This window comes from Solea solea, chromosome 15, assembly GCF_958295425.1.
Source record: "Solea solea chromosome 15, fSolSol10.1, whole genome shotgun sequence".
Taxonomy (NCBI): domain Eukaryota; kingdom Metazoa; phylum Chordata; class Actinopteri; order Pleuronectiformes; family Soleidae; genus Solea; species Solea solea.
This window is the reverse complement of record NC_081148.1, coordinates 9407618-9421991: the sequence shown is the minus strand read 5'-3', so window position 1 is coordinate 9421991 and position 14374 is coordinate 9407618. Positions and strand designations below refer to the sequence as shown.

General features: G+C 40.6%; 1 protein-coding gene across 1 annotated transcript in view; it reads left to right on the top strand.

Moving 5' to 3' along the window:
* Window positions 1-1214: 1214 nt before the first annotated feature.
* The window catches only part of grid1a (glutamate receptor, ionotropic, delta 1a), a 243343-nt gene continuing 230183 nt past the window's right edge, over window positions 1215-14374 (top strand). The window contains exon 1 of the mRNA XM_058652222.1: window positions 1215-1337. The gene's annotated coding sequence lies outside the window, so the exon portion shown is untranslated. The remainder of the gene's footprint in view (window positions 1338-14374) is intronic.

The window sequence follows — 14374 nt, the reverse complement described above, 5'->3', positions numbered from 1 at the left end:
GATCAATAATAATGTGTATGAAAATTATTTTGGTCAGGATAAAAATGTCAGGAAGTTATGGAGGCTTTCTCAAAGCAGTCCCTCCCCACTCCCACTCCAGCCTAGTAATCATCATTTGTAGTAACACTCAGAGCTGGAGGAATTTCCCTTGAAACTCAGTGGTCTGCTGTACACTCTCTCTGGAGGGAACGGGAACTTTTCTTATCTATGGTTTCGTACCGAGCACAAGCAGCAACTTTAAGCCTGTTGTGCATTAATAGGATTTAACTGTGGTCCTTTCATTTGTACACAAACACTAATTAACGTTTTCTTGTTGACACAATACACATGTTTACCATTGTGTGGTATTCCTTTTCTGTTTTATGCAATTTACATAATACCGCTCATGCCACTAATTGGGAAATAACAACCAGAGGTTGTGAAACATTCTCGTCTCTGGCGATATGAAGGATGCCCAAAGGGATAGTCAAAAGTTTATTTTATTCTTTTTTCAAGTGGTTGTATATTCGAAAGATCTTGTTCACTGGGAAAACAAATGAATGGAGCATAAATAAATCATTGAAAACATATGTAGACTTCAGCCATAAAAAAAACATATCTGACATTTTCTATACGAGGCTATATTTGACTGTATTCATGTAGTGACCACTTTCTACAGCTACGCCATTGACCCGTTCACTCACACATTCATACAGCGCATCCATGTGCGGCGCTTTTACAATCAGACATCTTTCATATCCATTCACATGCCGCCAGCACAGCTGTCAGGAGCAACTTGGGGTTAAGTGTCCAAGTGTCTTGTCTGTAGGTGTTATGGAACACATTAATGACGGCTGTGTTCATTTTCCTGTAAGTCACAGTGTGACGGTGAGCCAGTGTGCGCCCTGAAAAAGAGGAAGCTAAATGGAACTCGGCCATCATTAACTTAGAGTATTTACAACTGTGATTTTCCAACGGTGACCTGTCGAAATGGCCGCTGTGCAAATGGCCTATCGATTTGGAGCGGCCTTTATTGTGCCTCTGTTTGACTGTTACCACAGAGTATAAGTATAAGTAGGTTGGATGAAGTTGTGGGTAGTGGTTTTGAGAAAAGCCCTCCCTCTAATGTCACCATGAGTTGGTTGTGATAGTGCCTGTCACTTTAAGAGTGATGTATGATGGGGTTTTTTTGCTTCCTTATAGCAAGGGCTAGCAAACAGTTGCCAGGTGGAGTTAGTGAAATACTATACTTATCTTCACTGCAAAAGTGTTGCGTTGGAGCGGATACAATGTAGACGGACAAAAAACAAGAGGGACAAACATTGCTCACACTCCAAACTTGGACAAGCCACAAAAAGGTAAAGAGTTTTTTGTTGTTATTAGCTTGGTTCATGTCACAGTATGAGAGGTTTTGACACAAACTCCAATTCAAGGAGTGAAGTCGTCCAAAACACAAACATTTAACATTGTAAAATGTTGTATTATTTATCTTATTGTGTGTTTTCAATTTTCATACCCAGTCAAAGGTGTGTAAGGTATTTAAAAGTTGTGAAGTATTTACTTGTACTTAATTAAAAGTTCATCCTTGAAAATCCTCTGTGAAAAAAGCATTTGGATAAAAAAAAAATAATGGTTAAAAACGTTCAAAAGAAGACCGCAAATGTGGCTAAATGAGTGGCGTTGCTTGGGCTCATTCAGAAGAATGAAAGCAGCTGCTTCTGTTGCAGTTTGTGTTGCACTCCATTTTGGGACTTGAAATCTTCTGCCATGTGGGAAAGGCTGGAATTTGCTAAAAAGAGGGAGGAAGTAAACAACAGAAATGTTGGCGTCTAAGCTCAGCTGAGATTCTCTGATCAGCCAACAGTCTGGCCAGATCTGCCAATACATTTAACGTCGTTACACACTCACACAGGCCTTTGGACTTGTGCTTATTAAGCAGGTTATATGAAAATACCTGTGTGGTGTGTTCCCTGGCGTGACAGTGGTGTTTCTGTCCGCTTCTGAAGATGTTTATTCAAAAGAGAGAGGGTTAATATCAACAGATGGAGTGCAAGATAACAAGTCATCAGTCGAACGGCGAAACAAACTGTCAAAACATGACACGTCTTTATATTCACTTGGACACCACTGCTGCCACAGTGTTGCTGGCTCCAACAGAGTGTCTGATAACTGTGCGCACACTGCGATGTTTTTCTCAGTGGAGTTTCTCCAAAAGCTTTAGATGGTCTATGGCTTCTCCCCCAACATCCCTGTGAACCCACTTACCAACACTTCTATGCATCATTTGCAAGTATGATGTGGAGAAGAAGGCCCACGCCGCCTGTGTGAATTGCAAATAGGCACCCACAGAGAAATCCTGTTGAAACATCCTTATTTCAACTTCATACTGTATTTAAAAGCAAAGACAGGCTGTCAGGTGTGAGGATGCAGTTTTAAGCGTATCTGCTGTGCCGTGTTGTCATTAAAGCTGAATACATATCAGAGCAGCCAGCTGCAGCGTCCATTAAAACATCTGTTTCACTTACTTCTCTTTCCAAGGCACTGTTCAGCCACTCCACTCTCACTCTCAAATCCCGAGCTCCCAAAGTGAAAGAGGCACAGCAATCTCTAGGCTCACTGACTGTGGGGCCTGTGGGGCTTTGTGGTGAAAGTCTAGGCACGTATTAGCTCTGCAGTGCTGGCTGACCCAGACGGGTCCATGGCCACATAACCGCCGTCTCATGCCTACTCAAAGGGCCCCTGTGTTGGAATGTGTCGACACGGAGCCTGGCCCCTCTGGAACATCATCTGTGGGATATTCAGAGCTGGCAGTTTGACAGGCAGGTATGTAGACACAAGATGGCTGGAACGTGGCCCTGCCGCCTCTGTGGTTCAAGCTTAGGTTTCCTGTGTGGTGGTTTTTATTCCCCTCCATTATCCCCGCTGTCCAGTTTCGTTCTTGGTCTTTTTTTATGTGCAAATTGCTCTATCCAATCACTTTTTTACTCCAAACCCATCCATGTGCAAATCTACATAGTGATGGTTTCTTTTGTATGTGCCGCAGCTTCGCCTCATATCACTGTGACTCGTTCTGTGCATGTTATTCATACAACTGTTTCCACTTCCAATTGAGTAAAAATTAATTGATAAGTTCCCAATACTGCCGTTATCTTCCAATGCTTTCCCGTCCATCTTCCTCCTCCTCTTCCCAGCTCTCTCTCTCTCTCCGCTGATTGTCTTCCTCTGCTTCATTTCCAAATCAGACCCAGAACCTTCACACATCCTCCACTCTCCTCTCATCCTATCTCCTACTCGCAGCATTGTGCCGTTTCCTTCCCTAATTAGAAATTCCCTGTAGGTTTTGATTACAAAGCAGAATATTGACTGTGAGCAGTTCAGTCATGGGTTTCTGGGTCATGCACGACAAAAAGCTGATGGATCAGCAAGACCATTGTAGGCACGTTAATATTCCAAACAGATCTTGTCAGGCACACGTGTTTAGATCATGACACTATAGGCATAACATTCAAATAATCCTTTTTATTGATTTTTCTGCTTGCAAAAATGGACATTAATGCGACTAATTCATGTCCGTATGCAAGAGTGCATTATCCTTGAGGAACTCATAAAAATATTTAAAAAATGGAGTCATATTTTTTGGTGTGTATAAGATTTATAAATTAAACATCATGTCCTATTTGTTTAAGAATTCTCAACTGGGACTTGACTGGTGTGCTGGCAGCACTGCGCTTCAGCAGCGGCTCCTTGAAGGAAATATTAGAAGCAACACGCGGCATAGATGTCGTTGGTGCTGACAGTCCTGTAATTTACCCATCGCATAAAGAAAGGAAAGAAAGGAAAATGCTTATTTTAAGTTTGAGTCGTATTAACTGAGATATTTTGGCAGGCAACAGCCCTTGTCAAACGTTGTGATTAATTTTTATAGCGGAGCAATTCATTATTTTTAAATTCAAATTTGAAATTGCAATAACAAACAATTAGCAAATTGCAAAGGATGCCATTTAATCTCTTTAAACTTGTGATTTCATCAATCACCTGTATGCCAATTAATCAAAAATGCATTATATGCTGTAAATGTTGGGAAATAACTTCTTATAATTGCATTAGTGTATAGTAGTTTGATGGTATCTCGTGTGGTAATGCCCCATATTGTAAAAAAATTGACAACACTGTGAGTTTCACTTAAAAGGCGATATTGCAAATCAAATCACAATATATGTGCCAGAGAAGTTAAAACTAGATATTTCACCCAAATCCTTCAGTCCTTATTCATCTTCAGTAAGTGCTCACCGGTGAGAATATCGCTCACGGAGTGTATGAACTGTAATAGTACAAACAGACGTGTCTGAAATGAGGAACCGTGTAGCCACCGCACACTTAGGCTTTGTAGCTTCTCTGTAAAGGAAGTGCCATGCGCGTGCATGTAAAGCTGGTGTTTACCTGTTCCAGACAGACGCGGCGAAGTGAAGAGCTTGCGCTTGCTTCGCTAGGAAGGACGAGACGTGACGACTGTACAGATGGGACAAGGGCACACATCTCCTTTCTTCAAAGACTTTCTTTTATACACATGAAAAGTGACAGAAGTCATGGTATGAAATGTAGGGGGGGGGTCTTCAGAGGTCTTCAGAGGGTTCAGTTCCTGTGCGTGGTGATTGGCATACTGATGCTCTAAATGTTTTAGTAGCAGTTTTCACTTTGAACACTGTCTGTCACAATGTATTATTATGTCATCTTCACTGATGTGCAACGTATCCTGCATGTCAACCCCGCACCCATTTCCTTTCACATCTTCATTGAGAGCGGTGGCATTGTGATTGGATTACAGTAGTGTGTATAGATTGTTTCCCTTTTTTTTCTCTCTCTCTCAGTACGTACTCCCTTTCTTTCATGATCCAATTTATTATGACCCCTAACTGCCAGTCTGTGCACTCATTTCCCCAGTATCCATGTGTCAGCGCTGTGATCGGGCGGGAAAAATGATTGTTTTCAGACATTAACACCTGCTTGTAACACCGGTGGAGACAACAGTGTGTTTTCATTGCAGTAAGGGCCGTCTCAAATGAGAGATGGTTGCATCATGTCAGATTTATATCTTGTCTGTCAGGGATCGGAGTGTGTTTTCATGCTGTTCACCAAAACCTACTGTGGACTATGTTGTGAATAATGCAGTGCCTTAGGTTGAAATACAGCCTTGGTGGTTGAATTACTAAACATTTTCCTTTGCTGTGGAAGTGTTGGGGGAATTTGCATATCAGCCAGTTATTTTGATGCAAGTAAATCACTGTTTCTTGTTTTTTTTTTTGGTTTAATATTACACAGATAATTCTTTTAACTGGACTGCTGGTCTGAATATTGATGGCAGTGAGATATTCATAGCAATTAAACATGGACAGGGACAAGTTTAGTCAAGGCAGGGAAACTTTTAGCCGTCGTATAAAAGGCATCAGGGTAAATGGTTCAATTAGAAGTCTCACAATGAGATACTGGATCAAAGCACCCTGAAGACCTCTCCTCTTTTGTGTACTGGCCAGCTGTATCTGAGCCTGCATCTCCCTAAAAGAAGCCTCTTTTTTTGCCTCCTGCTCTGATGCGGTGAAGAACATGCCTTTTGGCTCTTCCTCAGAATTCAAATGAGATTTCCGCTGAGTCTAGCTCGACCTCACAGCCTAATCACCAGATCTAAAACTCCAGCAGAACTCCAGGCCACACTGAGAGGTATAAAGCCCCCTCCTGCTGTTGCTTCCTCCTGCCCAACATGCCAAGACGCAATTAATTCTTACTGCTGCCAGCTTTGGACTGTCCCAGTAGCACAGCTCTCATCCCCTGTGCTCATTTTCTGTAGGTATTTGCATAATAGCAATTTGGTTTGTAATAGCCTATTTGGCAACGCCGTCTGCAAGTTTGCATAAATAACAGAAAACAAATGCATATGCCTAATTCATGTGAGGATGATGGTCAAAATACAATGCTACATATGCTTTTACAGTGGAAGAGGTGAGAGGAAAAGTGTCTGAGGCACACCTCTGATGGTGACTCATAGGAGAACCGTGTTTCTTTGCTGTCTGTGTGAAAGAAAGGTCGAGTTTATCGAGTGAACGTAATCACAGATATATCAAGGCAAACTGACTGTTGGCTGAGCTAAATGGGAAAAGTCTCTCTCTTTCACTCGATGGATAATCGCACGGTCCCGCCTCACTCCTCCTCCTCCTCCTCCTCCTCCACTGGCTGAAGCTGAGGAGAAAACACAAAAGAAGAGGAAGACACATTCAGGGGAACAGAGAGATGGACAGGAAGAGGGCGATGAGATGCAAAATGATGAGATGAGATGAAGATGAGGTGCAGAGACGTTTAGGTGAGGGCCAGACTAAATCTAGAAAGCAATCCCCAGGCAGGCTCGAGCGGAGTCAGAGTCAGTATTAACAAAACCGTTATAGTTTATAGTTTATTGTGAGCAAAATACTCGGTGGGATATCCAGCACAGTGGCACAGAGTGGAGTGTCCTAAAGAGTGGAGCTACACACACACACCGCAGTCTGTTGATTGGTCAACAGAGAATCTGTGATGATGATGATGGAGTGAGAGAGAGAGGATGGAGGGCTCTTCATGTTTATTCTGTGGGAATTTGACGATTTTAAAAGTTTTTATAAATCAGGATTATCCTGACCGAAATAACTGAGATTAATAATACGATGGCAATGTAGATTGCTAAATTTATTGTCAACTATTTTTATTAATCGATTAATCAGTTTGAGTGTTTTTTTTTTTTTTTAAAGAATTAAAACCAGATTTGTCAGCGTCTTAACCCTAGAACACGAACGTTCAATTTCCAAATATACAACATCTCATAAAACAAAAAAAGGCATCATTGGGGACCCTATACTAAAATTTGTGAAAAATTTGGCAATCATTAACGAAAAATACCCCCGCCAAAAAAAATAATGGAGCTGGGAACTTGTTATTTTGTCTACCCATGGGACATTTCAGCCCTGTCTGGTGAAGGCACAGCTTAACTTCTGGTAAAATCCACCTGAAAAAAAATTACCCTCTATCACTATCTTTGGGTGACCCAAACACATGCCTATTGAAAAAAAACAGTGATGGGGTCAGGGAAACACTGCTACCTTTGATATTGTCAGTAAACAGCATGACTGACCCAAGAACCCATGCAACTCCGACAACAGCAACATCATAAAAATAACATATTCATAATTGTGTGGGTGAAAATCACCCGACGTTAGTCTTCTAGGGTTAAATGTGAATATTTGCTGGTTTCTTTTCTCCGTATAACCAAGAAAAATAAATTGAAACATTTTGGTTTATGGACATGAGGAAAGATGCGGCTCTCTGTTCGTGATTAAGTGTAATAGAAATTCACCACAATTAACTAATTGTTGATTGAAAGTGATCATATACGCGAAGAAGAAAAAATACAAACTTTTTTTTGGATTGGACGTTCTTCACCGTTACCCTTTGTTTACTGTGTTTTTCTTTTTTATGGAATGAATGGATCTTCAATAAGTGGAGCTGGAATGATGTAGGAAACAGATGGGATGAAGTGGGATGGAGACGCGTGTGATTTTCTCCATTCTTCTTCTCCTTTTTGAAACCGAAACTCAGTGCATCAGTGTGCCAAATCAAGTGAGCGGACGCCTGCATGAAATATGATGAAACTGCCAATCATTATCTGCAACAATTCCCTCTGTAGCTTTGTGTTTTTTACACATGTTAAGATGCAGAATGAAATGCATTACGCTGCACCTCCATTTATTTTTCATTTGATTCGTGGTTTTCTTCCACTTTTGTCATACAGAAGCTGGTGGTTCTTAAATATGTTATCCATATAATTTGCGATCCTTTTCAATTCCGCAGCCTGATTGCTAACAGGTTTTTTACACTCCGTTTAAATCTCAGACCTTTTATGGGCCCAAAATATAAAAATAAGTTTATAATATCACTGTAGCATATATTGTCAGGCACTTTCAATGCAATGTTTGATCAATGTTGTTCCTCAGCCTACATTCAGAAGAAATGTATACATATAAAGAAATGCACAGTAGCTCTCCAGAGTAAGACATACAAAACACAAGGCATATAACGGGACAATATTTACTTATGCGGACAAAGAATGGATTATTTAGGTTTCATAGAGAAAAGTTTCCAAGGCAACTTGGGCAGTGACTGTGGCCTTCTCTCCACATAACACATGAAATCATCTTCCATGGACTGCAGCACACAGCGGGGATGTCTGCGTATGCTGTCATCTGACCTTATCAGATAAGGTTTCACAAAGATGTGAATAAACAAGACGCACGTCCTTGTTATCTGTGCCACTGAGCATTTGACTTCCTTCAAAAAAAGCATGAAAAAACAAGTCGTTTTAAACTTAACTTAAAGGAAACGGCGTTACAACTATGATTGATTGATGATTTCCTCCAAGTCTGTGTGATTCTTTCTTTCAAACAGACTCCGTTTCTTTGCACAATCTTTTTTCAAAGTCTTGATGCTAATGATAATGTGGTGCTGACGAGACAAAAGATGAATTTCCTTACTTGTGAAGCCTCAAGCCAAAGTTTTACTTCATAAAATGGTGAAGAGTTGCAGCTGATCCTCTGGGATTTTGCTTGAATAATAATTACATATTGTATGATTTAATAGTGACTTTTATGACATTATTCTAATAATAATATTACAATTTTATTCTCAAAAGATTAAATTCCCCCCCCCCCTTCAGTTCGGTCCTAATACTCCGTCATACATAATACATGAAGGTTAGGTTTCTTTTAAATGTTGTTTATCTTTTTGGTTATTTCCTTGATTAGCTTAAAAATAAATAAACTAAAGGAAATGTCCTAAATATATCATCAACAACAAAAAAAGCATACAGACTAAGACTAAAGCAAAGGTGTGGTCTTTCCTCTTGAAACCTTTAAATGACTGTTCTTACTGAGGTTTGTGGGATAAGTGTTTTCATTTAAATCACATTTTCTCCAAAAGAAAATAGTTTTTCCTCACCTACAGCAGTATCCTCTGATGCACACATTAAAAACCACTGCACGAGGTCACTCTTTGATCCACCTCACCCCTCTCTATTTCGTTGGAGGTGTGCCATCTCAAAGTTGAACGTGAATTTGTAACTTTCTTAATTGAGTTGTAGTATAAGCTGCCTTAAACCCTCCTTAGATGTTTCATGGTGGACTCCAATATCCTAATCAAACATTTGTAGCAGGGCGCCAATGTAGCTACTAAAAGATCTGATGAAGTCTTTGCTTGCTTTGTCAAATTATGTAAATAAGAACAGTGTGGCCGTGCATTTCAATAAGAGTTTGTGCTAATTTAATTAAACCAAGTGTCTGCATTTGACGGTATAGAACTAAATTAATTCAAAAGATTGATGAACTATTATCTATTATTATCTATTATCTAAGAAAAATTTAATTAATCAAAACATTTTTACACATTGACGATTAACGCCGCAGTCCGACGATAAATTACGCACATATCAGCCCCAACGTCCACATATAGGCTTAAGATTCAGATGTTTAAGACGTACACTGCTTAACAAATGTATTAGACCACCAAAAAAAGTTAAACAAAAAGTTGTTTAAAACTCACCAGTTCACTGGGCTTCAACCACAAGTAAATAACTATAATTTGGCATTTCAATTAAGAAATAATAATGTACTACACTATTTTGTTCAGTTTCCTTTGTAATACAGTACATTTGAAAATCTATGGATGACAATAATAATAATGTTTAGCAATAAAAATATCTTTTCGGTTAAAGAGCCTCTGCATACTGGTGCATTAACCCTCCATCCATCCATTTTCTTCCGCTTTATCCTCCACATGAGGGTCGTGGGGGGTGCTGTGCCAATCTCAGCTGACATGGGGCGATAGGGCGGGTCACACCCTGGGCAGTTCGCCAGTCCATCGCAGGGCCACACGTAGAGCCAAGATACAGATAGATAAAAATATGGTTTTGATAATTACCAGTGCTGTTAATTTAGGGCAGCTGTGGCTTTGGGTGGTGGTCTGATAAATGTGTTAAGCACTGGACATCAATAATACAACCTCCTTTGAATCAGATCTCATTCTGTACATAAACATCAATCAGCCTTGGGTTGTGTTAGCACTGCTGCAACGGGGAAACTTGGACACACTCATCCTAAGCTGCCGCCAGAGTCTTTAGACGCACATTGGCAGTGTAAAGCATTCACTGTTTTATTCAGTGCAGATCTTTGTCCCCCTGGCTCCTCTTTTGTCAAATCCTCTTGTTGTGCTCTTTGAGGATCTCAGTCCTAACCAGGAGTGATGAGGATGTTAATAATAACCCCATGTAGTGTTATCATAACCCCAAATTGAGTACTTCAGGCAACAGTCTCCCTTTCCTCTCATCCTATTTGGTACTGGGAGTTGGCAAGGCAGCAGACTAGAGAAGACAAGCGACAAAATGGATATAATGACTTGCCGTGGGGAGGCTGAGACAAAGAGCAACAAAACTGTTAGACACTTTTCACCTCATCAGCAGAGAGGCCTCATCTGAGGGCATTGAGGTGATGACTTTGAGACTTATGGAAGATGTGTTTGGGCCTACTTATCAACTTCAGTCCCATGTGACTCTGGGGGGTGTCACCAACACAGGGAAAATATGACTTTATAGACCTTTTTTTATGACAGATATTTTTTATGGGTCACAGTAGGAAAAGCAAAGAAATCCAATTAATCATGGCTGTGTTCCGTTTACCTTTCTCAGGGAGCCCTTTGCACAGCAGCCATTTTGACTGGTCACAGTAGGAATATCACAGGTGTGAATAATCCTATTAATGATGGCTGAGGTTCCATTTAACATTGACCTGAACCGAGACGACACGTTGGCACAAGCGCATTTTTACATTACCGCAGTCACGCGACGGTTTGTGCTATCGGAAAAATTCAGACGGTTTCTGAAAGCTGAGAAGTTGCACGTCAAAGACAATGTGTGGTTATTATGGTCATTTCACTCGTGCTGTTTTAGGAAGCCGGGGAATCAGCGTCTTTGATGCCAGAGAGGAGAGAGTGGAAAGAACACCTGTACATATTTTTAGCCTGTTTTTGCACATTGAGAGACAAAGACATACAATGTTATTGTATGTTTCCTAATGTTCAAATTTCAAAATGTACACGCATAATCTGTTGTTCATTTACAACTGCAGTGTTTTTCTAAATAAACCTTTTTTGTTTTTCTTCATTTGAAATTGTTAAAACAGTATTTTTAAATCGTAAATAACTGTCACATATTGGAAGTTATTCTGGAAAAATGGACAAAATCACTTAACCCACAGGACATTTTCTGGTCCTTTTGTGGTTAAATTAAGCAAAAAAAGTCCAGACGGACATTTAAGAGTTAAAGTGATCAACTAACAACTGTGCTTTTACTGTTGTGTTATAATGGCTCAGTGCACTTTTCTGACTACTTGAACTCATCATAGCCACTGCTAATGTTTTAAGCAACATTATGTGCTTTTCCTAAATGCCGAAATGTGTCAATATGTCTGCTATAAAAGAGCTTATTGCATTAAGGGGCAATGTCTTGAAGGTGATGGCATGTAGGATAAATATATGCCATTTGTGCCTCATATGCAGTGCACCACACTATCCCCTGTAGATACTGCACTGTACATCAGATCAATAAAACGCATACATCTATACATATGGATGATGAGCGATGAAGCCTGCATACGACGACCTGTTTGTGTCGTATTCTTGTATCTCTTTTGCGATTCTTTTATTTTTAAATTTTTTATCTCTGCATCAACCTCTATCCTGTAACCCCTAGTGTATAAGACATCACCCTTAAAAACACCTAATCTCATACTATTATTTGTTTTAAATGTAGTTCTATATGTTATCCTCACGACTGCTAATAATTCAGAACTGACAGAGCGACACAAATTATTTCGTGGCGCAGGCTCTTCCACTGTTTCTCTCTGTGGTGTGTTTCTCTGGTTCTCATAAAAATTGAAGTGTAAGACCATATACACAAACGCTCATGGATGCACATGCATATAAGTGCACCACTGTGTCAAGGTAAATCCATTTTATTGTGCTGTTAATATGCTCTTCCCTTCTATCGCATCTGGGAAATCTATATGACATATACATGTAATTAAATCTTCATGGCATTTATGTGCTTTAGTGAGCTGATCCCCATACGCACACTGATATAGGATCTAGTATTTCTTTCAAGTAATGTGCTGCATTTTGCAAATGTTCAGCTGTCCCCACTTATGGGTGTAATTTCTTTCTACTGTCAGGCTTAAGGTCAAAACAAATAATAAAATAAACTTTCCAATAGACTGACGACACTTATGCGTATGTACATAAAGTACACACATCTACACAACGTGTAGTGGTGACAAGTTGTCACAATGTGGCCTGAGATTCAGACCATCAGGCCAAAGTCAGCAGGATGTACTGAGCCTTCACATGCAGCATTGAAAAACTTGAATAACATGTGAAACTTGTGGGATGGGAGGTTTCATAGTTGATGAGAGTTGAGATATTAAAATTTGCAGAAAATTCGGACGTGCTTATAAATACTAGAGGTGCACAGAAGAGAGCAGAGACCTTGGAAATTGGAAGGAGTATCTGGAGAACAGATGAAATCAAGCCAAACTTGGGTCGGGGCCGCACTGGATGTGTGAGCTGTGAGTCTGTGTCATGAAATGTCTTGCTTTTTATTCAGGTATCCATGTTATCAGAATAGAGCAGGCACACTACTATGTGACAAAAGATTGAGCTGGACTGGGAATAGACCCCTATTTTTTTTTTAAATGTCTAATGCCTGTATCTGTTGAATGTTTGGTACGTTTAGTACGATACATTTTTTTTTTGCATTTCCATTAGGAATACTAATGACCCCCAACCATTCTATTCTTTGGCACCCTTCCCTTGGGGTACCAGTGTAAAATGGTATGATACGTAAGGGTGGAGCTAGTGACTGGCTCCACCCACGATAGTCAGCTGATTGGGTGACAGAAATTAAATTCTCATACAAAGCTTGACGTCCCGTTGAGACAAACGGCCACAAACCGAGCAGCAAAGAAAGAGTTGCTGGATGTCCTGTTGTCTGCTGTGTTGTGTTCCATGACGTCGTTCCTTGTCGTCGCACAGATACGATGTCACGACACCTGTGAGGCTTTTATTGTGAAATATTATATCACTCACCCAAGGAAGGTACAGGTGGCGCCACGATAAGGTACTCATGACACTCACTAACACCTTAGAGCAGGAGAGGAAAAAGAAACGTCAACCATCAATCCAGTTTGTAACGAGGGGCAAAAGCCACCAACCACAGCAACAACAAGAACCAGTCTGCTACAAAAAGCCCAATGAAGGTCGACCTGGGAGGAAGGCTGAGGTTCCCCCAGATTGTCCAGACAACCCTGAGGCCGGATATGTTTCTGTGGTCGGAAGAGGCAAAAAAGATCATCTTCATAGAACTCACAGTCCCATGGGAAGAGGGGTGTGAACAGGCCTTTGAAAGGAAGAGTGCCAAATACCAAGACCTTCTGCATGACTGCAGGGGGAAAGGATGGCAGGCATGGCTGTTCCCAGTCGAGGTCGGCTGTAGAAGATTCCCTGCCCAGTCAGTGTGGAGAGTGCTCACAGCCATTGGAATAACAGGAAAGGAGAGAAAGGCAGCAGCCACCACTGCTGACCCACCATCGGGAGGGTGTTGCGGATAAGGGTCGAAACACCCAATGAATGATGGGTACCGCCTGATGACATGAAGTCCTCCTGTCCAAGGCCACATTCACTTAAGGTGAATGAAAGAGAGAAGCACCTTTAGGGAATACAATTCACAATTCAAAGTGGACAATTCATACTAATTGTCCACTTTGTTGGACAAAGGGGGAAAATTATTGTTATTAGCTCTAACTACTTTTTTTAGTCATAATCCTATTATATATCAGCTAAGGTGATATATTACGTGAACAGGGGTAGCTGAGGGGGTAGCCTCTGGGGAGGCATTGTCTCAGCCTGGTCTTCTATGAGGTCTTTATCAGGCTTAGGGAAATAGGACATATGCATAGTCTGGCACCCATCGTCAGACTTCACTACTCTGCTTTGCCCATGGCAGTAAGGATTCTATTGATCAGATAAAGGAGCAGATATTCCACTGAGTTTTCCTTTGCCATGTAAACATTTAGAGTAATGACCTTTTTAGAGTTTTTCCCTTTTTGAGCAGTGGTGTTTGTCCCAGCTTAAACAAACAGACAAACACCCATAACGAAACACAAAAGGATTTGTAGAATACATACAAACATTTTTGGTACCAGAAATGGTTGTACATTTATAAAAATTACTTTCTTGAGACAGTAACTTATATTTCTAAGGCTGCTTACCTTCACAC